Here is a 15,449-nt window from a genome sequence, read left to right on the forward strand (position 1 = left end):
AGCCTTATTGCTCCCCGCTACACCATATCTCGAATATAGTGGTACCTAATATCGATATGCTTGGAGCGATCATGAAATACGGGATTCTCTAATAAACGAATCTCGCTCTAGTTTTCACACAAGATCACGATGGTATCCAATGTAAATCCAAACAGCGCACTAAAGAGCTTTCGCAACTAGACCGCCTCATAAGAGGCCATACTAGCAGCAATGTACTCTGCCTCGGCGGTGCTCAAAGCCACCGACTTCTGCTTCCTGCTCATCCAGGATATCGAGGCAGATCCCAAAGAGAAACAACACCCAAAAGTGCTCTTTCGGTCCATCACACTGCCTGCCCAATCAACATCGGTATATCCATGTAGTCTCACATCTCTGGCAATGTATCTCAACCCATGAGTGATTGTGCCACGAAGATATCTCAACAAAGTCTTAGCACCAATCCAATGTGAGTGGTGAGGCTCAACCATATATTGACTCAACGTGTTGACTGCAAAACATATATACGGACGAGAGTTCACCAAGAACATCAATGCTCCGATGAGTTGATGATACTCCATAGCATTTTGTAAAACAGGTCCGGCAACACTACCGCCTAACTTCTTGAGGTCAAGCTCCATCGAGGTAGTCACAGGCTTGCAGTCCACCATACCGATTCTCTCCAATATCTTCACCACATATTCTCCTTGAGATAGGAAAATCTCCCCTGGCTTCTGCCAGACTTCTAGTCCTAGGAAATAGTGCATCAGTCCTAGGTCCATCTCAAATTCAAAATCGAACTCCCTCTTACATTTGTGAATGAGAGGGTCTGCACCTGTTAGAAAGAGGTCATCAACATACAGCACCAGTATGAGAGGATTGTCATCTTCAACCTTAAAGTAAAGGTTAGGGTTGGCTTCACTCCTTGTGAATCCGAGCTTCATCAAGTAGCTATCGATCCTCTCATACCACGCTCGGGGTGCTTGCTCCAGCCCATAGAGGGCCTTCTTCAACCTACACACATGAGATTCTCGATCAAGAATCTCAAATACTTCGGGTTGCTCCACATAGACTTCCTCTTCGATCGAACCATGCAAGAACGTGGTCTTGACATCCATCTCATGTAGGTTCCATGCTTGCGAAGCAACAAGGGCTATGATCGAGCGGATGGTGGTATATCAGGCAACAAGTGAAAATATCTCGTCATAGTCTATGCCTTCCTTCTGAGAGAAGCCACGAGCGACAAAACGAGCCTTATACTTTTCCGCACTTCCATCAACTGCATGCTTTATCTTGTAAAACCATCCATTACAAAGTGACAACTGCTTTGTCCTAGGGTTTGGGGACCACATCCCAGACATCGTATTTCATGATGGACTCATATTCCACACTTCCATCAACTGCATGCTTTATCTTGTAAATCCATTACGAAGTGACAACTGCTTTGTTCTAGGGTCTGGGGACCACATCCCAGACATCGTTTTTCATGATGGACTCATATTCCTCAATCATAGCATCTTTCCATACTTGATGCTTGACATCTTTTGCAAATGACGAAGGCTCATTCTAGACGATCGTACTCATGATGGTCAAGTATCCTTGATACCTGGTCGACTTCTTACTTTCCCGGAAGGTTCCCTTGGGTGCAACGTGCCCTTCAGCATCATCAAGTGTCCCCCTAAGCCATGAAGGCCTCTTCCTAGAAGAGGAAGGCTCTTGCGGAGGGGGATCAATAAGATCCATAGGTTCTTCCACATCGGGCATCGTCTCATCTTCCTTTTCCTTATGTTCCCTGGTGTCAGCTTCTTTAGATCCCCTTTGAGTAGGAAGATTGTCAACTTTGCTAAGAGCCATATGTTCGTCAAAGGTGACATCATGGCTAATCTCAATTTCCCTTTGACCAGCCACATAGATTCTATAGCCCTTAGTGTTTTCGCTATAGCCCATGAAGATTCCTTTCTTCCCAGATGCACCCAATTTAATCCTCTTCTCCTTCAGCACATGAAAATACACTAGACTTCCAAAAATTCTAAAATGAGATACGTCAGGTTTCTTACCAATGAACATCTCTTCGGGAGTCTTGGAACCCAATGTTTGATGAGGGCATCGGTTTTACACATATACGGTGGTATTCGCAACTTCGGCCCATAGAAACTTCAGAAGTCCTTGATCATGGAGCATAGCACAGACAACTTCCACAATCGTACGATTCTTCCTTTCCGCCACACCATTCTGCTCAGGAGTATATGGTGTTGTAGTCTCCCTCTTAATGCCAGCCTCTTTGCAAAAGTCATGGAACTCATTGGATTCATACTCAGTCCCATTATCAGTCCTTAAGATCTTGATCTTCTTTTCGGTTTGATTCTCGATCAAGGCTTTGAAGTGATGAAACCAAGTGAACACTTCATCCTTCTTTTTCAAGAAGTATATCCAGGTCTTGCGAGAATAATCATCTGTAAAAGTGAGGTAATATAAATATCCTCCCAAAGAGTTCACAGGCATCATACCAGATATGTCTGAGTGAACCAACTGCAATATATCGGAGGTCTTGCTTTGGCTTGAGGGGAATGGTCCCCTTTTGAGCTTCCCTTCGGCACATCCAAGACATACACCTTCTTGCTCTACTTGGAACTTGGGCATCCTTGTCACCATTTGTCTTGCATTGGGTAGAGCTTTATAATGAAGGTGAGCAAACCTCTGATGCCATAGTTCGGACTGAAGTGATGTGTCACAAGACATAATATCCAGCGGACTTCCTCCGTCCTAATATAATGAATCAATTCAAAACCCAAGAGAGTGAAAGCTTCCTTAAAATTCTTTTTCCATACACGTACCTTGCCATCAATGAAGGTTACCTTGTATCCTTTGTCCTCCATTGCCAAAATGAACAACAGGTTCTTTTTGAGATCAGGTACATATAGGATTTCTTGCAAATGAATTGTATTACCCTGATTCAATTGAAGAGTGACATTCTCTACACCTTTCACGAGATATTTTGCGTTGTCCCCAAGAACAATTTCCAGGTTGGTCTCCTTTTCTATTAGATTGGAGAGAGCTTCTTTGTAGCCAATGAAGTGCCTTGAGGCACCCCTATCAATAAGCCAATTTCCCAGCGAGTCCGAGGGAGCAGTAGTAGAGAGGGCCACTGGTAGACAATATTCATCTTGCTTATTGTTAACAACATTAGATTCATAACTGGAGTTTCTTGCCTTCTTGCAGGATTGTCCTCTTCCCTGATTTCCAACATTTCTTTTACCTCTGCCATTGGACCTGCCATTCCTTTGATTGCCTTGAGAGTGCTTTTGGTCATCTTCAAGGTGTGAGTCCCTTTTATCACGGCACTCGCTCGCATAGTGGCCCATTTTGTTGCAATTGTAACATCGACCTTTTCTTCCACCCTTTGGTCCAGCCTTTCCTTTGGATTTAGCCCCAGAATTGTTTCTTCTTGTAGCATGAGAAGAAAAGGCAGATGGATGGCCTTTAAGTGCAGGCATTTCTTGCTCTTCCATCCTTGTCTCTTCTTGAATACATCTAGCCATCAATTCCTCAAATCCTGGGATGACATCATTGTTGAGAAGAGTAGTCCTAAATATATACCATTTAGGTGACAGTCCTCCAAGAATTGTGATAGTCATTTCCCTGTCAGGAACTACTTCCCCAATGGATAGGAGATCATTCTTGATCTCGGTGATCCTTACGAAATATGCTTGCAGACTCTCATCTTTGCCCTTCTTAATTTCCTTCAACTTATTTCTAAGGAGCAGAACTTGATTTGCATCATTAAATTTAAATAAACTCATCAGTCTATCTTAGATTTCCTTGGAGGTTGTCAACTCGAAAACATAGACCACCAGGTGCTTGTCGATAGAGTCCCGGATGATCTTCCTTGCTTTGACTTCTCCCTTGAACCACTTGCTTTTGGCAACAACAGATGCATTTGATGGAGGCGCAAAAGTATTGCCTCTCACATGGTCCAACACTCCTTGATCTTCTAAAGTCAGATCAAGAGACATCTTCCATCCATGATAGTCAGACTTCTCACAGAGCTTGTCTTCGACGGGGAAGAGTGTTGAGGACCCCATGAAGTTTTTAAGATAGCCTTGCCAACCTTCTCTTCGATGATTACTCTTGCTCTTGCTTGGGCTTTATCTTCACCTCAGCTCTAATACCATGTTAAATTATGTTATGTTCTATGCTTAGAGCAATTTACTTATTTTCTTCTTATTAGCCACAGATTAGCAATCACATATACATTATGTAAAATGCAGATAGAACATTAAACGATGAACAGAAAACTAGCCAAGACAAGAGACACAAGATGTGGCAGCTAGCCAGGGACAAACCCCAATGCGGGGAAACCCTTTGATCAAATCTTCTTTTATCTTCAATAGTTCAGTAGAGAGAAATAGTATAAAATCAGAATTCTGTAATTTTATATCAGCGACAGCAAACCCTAGATCAACAAAGTCAAGCTTGGTAAAACGAGTTGAAATTGACCTCCAATATGCTTGGTCAATTTCTGGTCAACTAGCCCTCGAACAGCCTAAAGAAACAGCCCTTGAATAGCCCCAAAAACACAGTCAAATTGTTGTTGACTAAAGTCAACCTGCTGCCCAAAACTAGGGCAGTCAACGCTGGTCAAACCTGTGGACGGATTGCCTCGATTTTTGTGCCAAAATATGCGACCTGCCTAGGAGAGGCAGCCACACCAAAACCACACCCTTGATGAGTCAACGCTTGATCAACGCGGGTCAAAGACACCTTCAGCAACTTCTGCATCCTCCTTTCAATGTCCTCCTTGCCCTAATGCGTCCTGCTTCCCACGTGTGAGCTGCTCCTTGTATAACCCAAAGCTAAGGAGAGAGAGGGAAGAATGAGTGAGATGAGATGATGAAAAAATTAATCAACCTCTCTTGTATTTATATGATTCACTGGGCATGTGTGCCACACATTTAACTATTGGCCGACCTTGACAATTTGTCAAGTAAATACAAATAAATTCATATCTCCATAAATATTTGTCGGAATCAGATGATCTTTAGATCAATCCTACACCTCTCGACAAGAGGAATCTAGGTAAAATATCAGCTACCATAAATGAGGTGACCCACATGGAGTTTGGCCCTAGTTTCCAATTTAAACACTCCCTCTCAACTAGGAAGAACTCCATCTGCAATCCGTCTGACCGTCGCTACTATCCCAGCCATCAAATGCACTGCCCTGCACTGCTTGGCCCTGCTCTGCTTTGCTCGAACTATGAAGAAGAAGAAATGATCGAGGATGTATCATACCATCCTCCACTGACCTGAAGTCAGTCTCAGAGTGTGTCATACCACTCTCACTGATCCCAGATCAATGGAGGTCATCCTAGCATAGGGAGTATGGTAGATACAACAATGCGTCCATCGATAGTACTACTAATGGTCCCTAACCCCATTTCCCTACTCATTGATCAGATGAGAGGTACTTCCCATGAGTCCCAGACTGCATGGGTAGGATGCCTCGACAGGAGAACTAATCATCCTGTCCACAAGAGAAAGAATCATCCTATTCAACAGTCGCCACAGGAAAACTAATCATCATGTTCCACAGTCACCACGGAGAACTAATCATCCTGGCCCACAGGAGAACTAATCATCATGTTCCACAATCGCCACGGGGAGAAATCATCTTAACTATTGCCCTATAGATTTCTCAAGAGATGGGAATCAACTTCCTACAACCTTTTGCCAAAGTTGACAACATTAGATTCATACCTGGAGTTTCTTGCCTTCTTGAAGGGTTGTCCTCTTCCTTGATTTCCGACATTTCTTTTACCTCTGCCATTAGACCTGCCATTCCTTTGATTGCCTTGAGAGTGATTTTGGTCATCGTCATGGGGTGAGTCCCTTTTATCAGGGCACTCCCTTGCATAGTGGCCCATTTTGTTGCAAGTGGAACATCGACTTTTTCTTCCACCCTTTGGTCCAGCCTTTCCTTTGGATGTAGGCCCAGAATTGTTTCTTCTTTTAGCATGAGAAGAAAAGGCAAAGGGATGGCCTTTAAATGTAGGCATTTCTTGCTCTTCCATCCTTGTCTCTTCTTGAATATATCTAGCCATCAATTCCTCAAATCCTGGGATGACATTATTGTTGAGAAGAGTAGTCCTGAATATATACCATTTAGGTGGCAGTCCTTGTTAAGTTATGGTATGTTCTATGCTTATGGAGATCTTCTAGTCCACGCAGGTCAATCTTTACTTCTGCAGTTGCAACTTCAGTTTCAGCAGCTTCTGGCTTCACATGTGTGAGGGAGAGACCCTTTTCTGCGCAGTAGAGAAGAGACTCTTTTCTGCGCAGTAAAGAGAGAGAGATGTGATGAGATGAGTGAGTTCAAACGAAGAAAAGTCCTCATGTATTTATACACAACGTTGGTGTTTGAATAGATGTGACTGTTGGGCTTCTGAGCCTACATGAGTTGTAGGTTGGTTTGATAATAATTCCATAATCAAAATGAATTCATATCTCCATGAATACTTATCGGAATCGGATGATCTTTATATCAATACTACACCTCTCGACGAGAGGAATCTAATAAAAATATTATCAGCCATGAATAAGATGACCCATATGAAGTTTTTCCCTAGTTGCCAATTTTAACACTACCTCTCAACTAGGGAGAACTTCATCTGCAATCTGTCTATTGGTCGTTACTATTCTTCCATCAAATGCACTGCCCTGTATAGCCTGACCCTTGCCCTACTCTGCTCTATTCTGTCTGTTCTGCTTTGTCTTGTTCTACCCTATATTGATATGTACTATTTTGCTCTATTCTGCTCTGCTCTTGCATTGTTCTGTTCTGCTCTGCTTTTGTCCGAATTATGAAGAAGAAGAAATGATCGAGGATGTATCATACTAACTCAAAGTCGGTCTCAGAGTATGTACCACTGGTCCCAGACCAGTCTCGACCAACCCGAAATTAGCATCATAGTGAGTACAACTCCACTGGTCCCAGACCAGTCTCAACCGACCCGAAGTCAGCTTCATAGTAGGTACCACTCCTACCACTGGTCCCAGACTAGTATCGCAGTCTCAGAGAGTGTACCACTGGTCCCAGACCAGTCTCAACAGACCCGAAGTCAGCGTCATAGTATGTACCACTCTCACTGGTCGCAGACCAATACTGCACTAACACAAAGTCAGTCTCAGAGTATGTACCACTGGTCCCAGACCAGTCTCAATCGACCCGAAGTCAGTGTCATAATATGGTACAACTCCTACCACTGGTCCCAGACTAGTATCATTGATCCCAGATCAATGGAGGTCATCCTAGCGTAGGGAGTATGGTAGATACAACGATGCATCCATCGGTACTACTATGGTACCTAACTTCATTTCCCTGCTCATTGATCAGATGAGAGGTACTTCCCATGAGTCCCAGACTGCATGGGTAGGATGCCTCAACAGGAGAACTAAACAATCCTGTCCTCACAGGAGAACACATCAATCCTGCTACAATCGCCATGGAGAACACATCAATCCAGGCCGCCATGGAGAACACATCAATCCAGGCCTCACAGGAGAACACATCAATCCTGCTACAATCGCCATGGAGAACACATCAATCCAGGCCTCACGATAGAACACATCAATCCTGCTATAATCACCATGGAGAACACATCAATCCAGGCCTCACAGAGAGCATATCAATCCTGCTACAATCGCCATGGAGAACACATCAATCCATGCCTCACAGGAGAACACATCAATCCTGCTACAATCGCCATGGAGAACACATCAATCTAGGCCTCACAGGAGAACACATCAATCCTACTACAATCGCCATGGAGAACACATCAATCTAGGCCTCACAGGAGAACACATCAATCCTGCTACAATCGCCATGGAGAACACATCAATCCAGGCCTCACAGGAGAACACATCATCCTGCTACACAGGAGAGCGAATCATCCTGTTCCACAAGAGAGCGAATCATCTTGTCCCACAAGAGAGCGAATCATCTTGTTCCAGTGCGCACCACCATGGGAGGGACCCTTGTACAAGGGTTTCTTGACGACTCCAAGTCGTTTGGGAAAATCACAGATTAGATCTTTCCTCGGGGCTTTGACAAGGTGTATCAACCTATACATCATCTTAACGCGATGGAGCCTCATTGCTCATCGACTTACCATATCCCAGATGATGTCTATCTACTAGAGCAATCGACGAATACGGGATTCCTCAATAATCGAATCCCACCTCAGGTTGTTACAGAGAATCACATTGGTATGTGTTCAAACAGCTCACTAAAGAGCTTCCCCAACCAGGCAGCTTCATACAAGATCATACTCGTAGATATGTATCCGGTCTCGACGGTGCTTATGGAAACCAACTTCTGCTTCCTGCTCATCCATTATATCGAAGCAGAATCCAAAGAGAAACAACACTAAAAAGTGCTCCAGTGATCCTCCACACTACCTGCCTAATCAGCATTCGAATAATCATGCAGTTTCATATTTCCGGCAGTGTATCTCAATCCATGAGAGATTGTGTTTTGAAGACATCTCAGAAGATTCTTGGCATCAATCCAGTGAGGCTCAACCAAATATGAGCTCACAATGCTAACTGCAAAGCATATTTTTAGATGGAGGCTCACTAAGAACATCAATGCGAATGAGTTTATGAAACTCAGAGGCATTTCTCAAATCTGGTCCGACATCACTACCATATAGCTTCTAAAAGTTAAGATCCTCGAGGTAGTCACAGGCTTGCAGTCCATCATACCGAATCTTTCCAATATCTTTACCACATATTTTCCTTGAGATAGGAAAATTTCCCCTTGGCTTCTGCCACACTTCAAGTCGTTAGTTCTTCATTTCAAATTTAGAAGCCAACTCCCTCTTACATTTGTGAATGAGAGGGTATGCACCTGTTAGAAAGAGGTCATCCACGTACAACACCAGTCTAAGAGGCTTGTCATCTCCAACCTTAAGGTAAAGGTTAGGATCGACTTCACTCCTAGTGAATCCCAACTTCATCAAGTAGCTATCGATCCTCTCATACCATGGCCGGGGTGCTTGCTTCAGCCCATAGAGAGCTTTCTTCAACCTGCATACATGAGATTTTCAATCATAAATCTCAAATCCTTCAGGTTGCTCCACATAGACCTCTTCTTTGATCGAACCGTGCAAGAACACGGTCTATCCATATGATGTAGGTTCCATCCTTGTGAAGCCACAAGGGCTATGATCAAGCGGATGGTCGTATATCTGGCAACAAGTGCAAATATCATAGTTTATACCTTCCTTCTGGGAGAAACCATGAGCAACAAAACGAGCCTTATACATTTTCGTACTTCCATCTGCTGCATGCTTTATCTTGTAAAGCCATTTTGAAGTAACAATAGTCTTGTCTGGGGTCTGGGAACTACTTCCCAGACACCATTCTCCATAATAGACTCATATTCTATGGTCATAGCATCTTGCCATACTTGATGCTTGACGACATCTGAGAATGATGAAGGCTCATTTTGTATGATCGTGCTCATGATGGTCAGGTATCCCTGATACCTATTAGGTTTCTTACTTTGACGGAAGGTTCCTCAAGGTGCAACATGTCCTTCAACATCATCAAGTATCCCCCTAAGCCATGAAGGCCTCTTCCTAGAAGAGGAAGGCTTAGGTGGATAAATAGGATCCATGGGTTCCTCCACATCAGGCATTGTTACATCATCTACCCATAGAGACAGCTTCCACAATCGTACAGTTCTTCCTTTTCGCCACACCATTCTGCTCAGGAGTATGTGGTGTAGTAGTCTCTGTCTTAATGCCAGCCTCAGATATGCCTAAGTGAACCAACTATAATATATCGGAGGTCTTGCTTTGGCTTGAGGGGAATGGTCCCCTTTTGAGCTTTCCTTTGGCACGTCCTGGACATACACCTTCTTTCTCTACTCGGAATTCGGGCATCCCTGTCACCATTTGTCTTACACCAAGTAAAGCTTTATAATGAAGGGGGGCAAACCTCCGATGCCAAAGTTCGGACTAAAGAGATGTGTCATAAGACATGACACCTAGCGGACTTCCATCGACCTGATACAATGAATCAACACGAAACCCAAGAGTAAAGGCATCTTTAACATTATTTTTCCATATACGTACCTTGCCATCGCTGAAGGTTACCTTGTAGCCTTTGTCTTCCATTGCCAAGATGGACACCGGGTTCTTTCGGAGGTCAGGTACATTTAATACATCCTGGAATTTCTAGCCTTCTTGAATGCTTGTCCTCTTCCATGATTCTCAACTCTCCTCTTACTTTGCTATTGAATTTGTCATTACTTTGATTACCATCAGAGGGATTTTGATCATCGTCTCGGTGTGAGTCCTTTCTATCAAGGCACTCCCTTGCATAGTGACCTGCTTTATCACAAATGTAACATCGTCATTTTCTTCCACCCTTAGGTCCAGCCTTTCCTTTTGATTTAGTCTCGGAATTATTTCTTTTCTTAGCATGAGAAGAAAAGGCAGCAGGAGGACCTTTAGGCATGGGCATTTCTTGCTCTTCTACCCATATTTCTTCTTGAATGCATCTAGCCATTAATTCCTCGAAACCATGAATTACATTATTGTTCAGAAGAGTAGTCCTGAACACGTACCATTCGGATGGTAATCCTCCAAGCGTCGTGAGTGCCATTTCCCTGTCAGTAATAGTCAGTCTATCGTAGATTTCCATGGAGGTGTCCAGTTCAGAGATGTAGGCCACCAAGTGCTTGTCGATAGAGTCCCAGATGATCTTCTTTGCTTTAACTTCTCCGTTCTTCCATTTGTTCCTGGTAGTAGGAGGTGCATTTGATGGAGGCTCAATAATATTGCCTCTCACATGATCCAACACTCCTTGATCCTCAAGGGTTAGATCGATAGACATCTTCCATCCATGATAGTCAGCTTTCTCACGAAGCTTGTCTTCTGCAGGAAAGAGTGTTGATGACCCCATCATTCTTTTAGGATAGCCTTGCCAATCTTCTCTTCGGTGATTGCTCTTGCTCTTACTCAGGCTTTGTCTTCACCTCAACTCTGATACCATGTTAAGTTATGGTATGTTCTATGCTTATAACAGTTTACTTCTTTTTCTTATTATATTCCACAGATTAGCAATCACATGTACATAAAGTAAAGTGCAGATAGAACATTAAACGATCGACAGAAAAATAAGCCAAGACAAGAGACACAAGATGTGGCAGCTAGCCAGGGACAAACCCCACAATGTGTGGGGAAAACCTTTGATCAAATCTTCTTTTATCTTCAATAATTCAACAGAGAGAAATAGTACAATAAATCTGATTCATATCAGCAGTAGCAAACCCTAGATCAGCAGCATCAGCATTAGCGGCTTCATCATCAAACTAGGGCAGACGATATCTCACAAACCGATCGTCGGATCGGCTTGATTCCACCACCAAAAGTTACGGCTTTCAAAGGAGGTTCAGATGAACCCACAACGTAGTTCAAATGAGAAGATATTCTATTCCATGCAGGTCAATCTTTACTTCTGCAGTTGCAGCTTCAGTTTCGACAGCTTCTGGCTTCAAACTAGGGCAGTCGATATCTTGCAAACCGTCCGTCAAATTGACTTGATTCCACCACCAAAAGTTGCAGCTTTCATAGGAGGTTCAGATGAACCTACAACGCAGTTCAGATGAGGAGATCTTCTAGTCCGTGCAGGTCAATCTTTACTTCTGCAGTTGCAGCTTCAGTTTCGACAGCTTCCGCCTTCAAACTAGGGCAGTCGATATCTTGCAAACCGTCCGTCGGATTGACTTGATTCCACCACCAAAAGTTGCGGCTTTCAGAGGAGGTTCAGATGAACCTACAGTGCAGTTCAGATGAGGAGATCTTTTAGTCCACGCAGGTCAATCTTTACTTCTGCAGTTGCAGCTTCAGTTTCAGCAGCTTCCAACTTCACATGTGTGAGGGAGAGACCCTTTTCTGCACAGTAGAGAAGAGACTCTTTTCTACGCAGTAGAGAGAGAGAGAGATGTGATGAGATGAGTGAGTTCAAATGAGGAAAAGTCCTCATGTATTTATACACAATGTTGGTGTTTGAATAGATGTGACTGTTGGGTTTTTGAGCCTACATGAGTTGTAGGTTGGCTTGATAATAATTCCATAATCAAAATAAATTCATATCTCCATGAATACTTATCGGAATCAGATGATCTTTATATCAATAATACACCTCTCAACGAGATTAAATCTAATAAAAATATTATCAGCCATGAATAAGATGACCCATATGAAGTTTTTCCCTAGTTGCCAATTTTAACAGTTCTCCAAGAGTTGTGATAGTCCTTTCCCTATCAAGAACTACTTCCCCAATGGATAGGAGATCATTCTTGATCTTGGTGATCCTTAAGAAATATGCTTGCATACTCTCATCTTTTCCCTTCTTAATTTCCTTCAGCTTATTTCTAAGGAACAAAACTTGATTTGCATCATTAACTTTAAATAAACTCACCAGTCTATTGTAGATTTCCTTGGAGGTTGTTAGCTCATAAACATAGGCCACCAGGCGCTTGTCGATAAAGTCCCGGAAAATCTTCCTTGCTTTGACTTCTCCCTTGGACCACTTGCTTTTGGCAGCAGCGGATGCATTTGATGGAGGCGCAACAGTATTGCCTCTCACATGGTCCAACACTTCCTGATCTTCTAAAGTCAGATCGAGAGACATCTTCCATCCATGATAGTCAGACTTCTCACGGAGCTTGTCTTCGACAGGGAAGAGTGTTGAGGACCCCATGAAGTTTTTAGGATAGCCTTGCCAACCTTCTCTTTGGTGATTTCTCTTGCTCTTGCTCTTGCTTGGGCTTTGTCTTCACCTCAGCTCTGATACCATGTTAAATTATGGTATGTTCTATGCTTAGAGAAATTTACTTCTTTTCTTCTTATTAGCCACAGATTAGCAATCACATATACATTAAGTAAAGTGCAAATAGAACATTAAACGATCAACAAAAAACAATACAAAGACAAGAGACACAAGATATGGCGGCTAGCCAGGGACAAACCCTAATGCGGGGAAACCCTTTGATCAAATCTTCTTTTATCTTCAATAGTTCAGCAAAGAAATAATACAAAATCAGAATTTTGTAATTTTATATCAGCAGCAGCGAACTCTAGATCAACAAAGACAAGCTTTGTAAAATGAGTTGAAATTGACCTCCAATATGCTTGCACAATTTCCGGTCAACTAGCCCTCCAATAGCTTGAATAAACAGCCCATGAACAACCCCAAAAACACAGTCAAACTGTTGTTGACTAAAGTCAACCTGCTGCCCAAAACTAGGGCAGTCAACGTTGGTCAAACCTGTGGACGGATTGCCTCGATTTTTGTGCCAAAATCTGCGGCCTACCTAGGAGAGGCAGCCACACCAAAACCACACCCTTGATGAGTCAACACTTGGTCAACGCAGGTCAAAGAGACCTTCAGCAGCTTCTGCGTCCTCCTTGCCCTAATGCGTCCTCCTTCTTCCCACGTGTGAATTGCTCCTTGTATAACCCAAAGCTAAGGAGAGAAAGGGAAGAATGAGTGAGATGAGATGATGAGAAAACGAATCAACCTCTCTTGTATTTATATGATTCACTAGGCATGTGCGCCACACATTTAACTGCTGGCTGACCTTGACAATTTGTCAAGTAAATACAAATAAATTCATATCTAAATACTTGTCGAAATCGGATGATCTTTAGATCAATCCTACACCTCACGACAAGAGGAATCTAGGAAAAATATCAGCTGCCGTAAATGAGGTGACCCACATGGAGTTTGGCCCTAGTTGCCAATTTTAACACATCTACTCATAAAGAAGAAGAGAAAACAAAGGAGCAACATACAAAATCTCTTGCGAAATTGCATTATAGTTATGAAGATGAAAGAATCAGAGAAGACAACAAGCACATGGTTTTGTATAAGGAAAATAAGCATGTTGATACTTCTCTTGGTTTTCATATTGGTACTACTTTTAAAAATCAGCCAATGGGTGGCGAAGTGTTGGCTAAAAATCATTCATTGGCAATGAGTGTCGCTACATCAAATGGATCTAGCAGTAAAAATAATTTGAATCTATCTGTTGCTCTACCACAAGGAATTTCTAACCCGGCTTGTAACACTACCAATGAAAATTCTTGTAAGGGTGTTGCTCCTATCATTACAATTGACAAGAAGGTATGTAAATTTGATTGTAATTTGACAGGATTCCACATTATTGATGTGATTATGACAGTCAATATTTTTTGAAAAAATGATGAGCTTGGATCAAAGGATGGAAGTGTAGACTTGGGTAAAAGACTTAAGACATTAGATAAGGATGATCTGGAGATTTAAATCTAGTTAGGCCTTTAAAAAATGCACCTACAATAATCGAGATGATGCTGAAATGGATTCAGGGAATTTGTATGGGGAGCATGTAGACAATTCAAATCATCATTTGTTGATGGAGAACCAATTTTGTACCTTATAGACTTCTACTTACCAGGGTATATGTTTGGTACTCAGTGTCTATAGGAAGCTCAAGTTACGGATCCCTTGCCGTTGGTGGCAACTTCTGCAACTGAGGCTTCTACTCCCAAATATGGGCTAGTATGAAATGTGATTAAATAGTTGGATAATTTTCCAGAGTTAATACAGATAACTGGTTTCCTTGAAGGGGATACGTCATATAATGAACAAAATGAAATCATTATGTTGGAATTCCTTTGCTTCTTGAAAGAAAACCAATGTTTGGGAATTTGTCATGTACTCTCCAAAACATGATGGGTTCTGGCAATTTTGAAAAGACAGTGCCAGCTAAACCTATTGAACAAAAGCATTGCAAATCTAAAGAAAAAAAGGTAGCTATCAAAATTCAGTCATTCTACAGATCATTCATTCAAAGACAACATTATCTAAGAAATAAGCTAGGTCAAAGTGAAGCAACAAAACCATTATCTTGAAAGGAAGCCCAAGAAAAGGCAGTTATTTTGATTCAATCATGGCATGAAGCTTTGAAATCGAAGATGGAAATGCCTCAGGATTAAAGTAGTTGCTATACATATACAAAGTGCTGCAAGAACTTGGCTCTCAGCGAAGAAACTTCAAGACTCTCTTGCATTTTCTGCAATTTAGGAATGAAAGCTTGGCACCTCAAGGAAAATGGAATTTTGAGCACATGCTCTAGAGTTGAAGATGTGAGGCAAGAAAAGGCTTCCAATGTCATTCAATCTCATTACAAGGGTCGGACTACAAGGAGATAGTTTCGGAAAAGCAACCATCTAAGGAACTCATCCTTGACCAGTGATCCTTGGTTAATCTTCTTGTAACAAATTCATCCTGAGGATATTCATCAATTCTTTTGTCCAGAATTCGCAAGGGATTACTAGTTGTGCACTATTTTGTCTGTGAATATGTACACATGGTACAGGTCATTGTTAGATAGGACATAAGTTCTCATTGGTTACATTA

General features: G+C 42.3%; 1 long non-coding RNA gene across 1 annotated transcript in view; it reads right to left on the bottom strand.

The window, feature by feature from the left end:
• The window catches only part of LOC149208380 (uncharacterized), a 136,337-nt gene that overhangs the window by 119,192 nt on the left and 1,696 nt on the right, over window positions 1-15,449 (bottom strand). The window lies entirely within an intron of this gene.

Source organism: Pinus tabuliformis, chromosome 1_2, assembly GCF_031772625.1.
Source record: "Pinus tabuliformis cultivar Carrire ecotype Pingquan chromosome 1_2, CPIR1, whole genome shotgun sequence".
Taxonomy (NCBI): Eukaryota; Viridiplantae; Streptophyta; class Pinopsida; order Pinales; family Pinaceae; genus Pinus; species Pinus tabuliformis.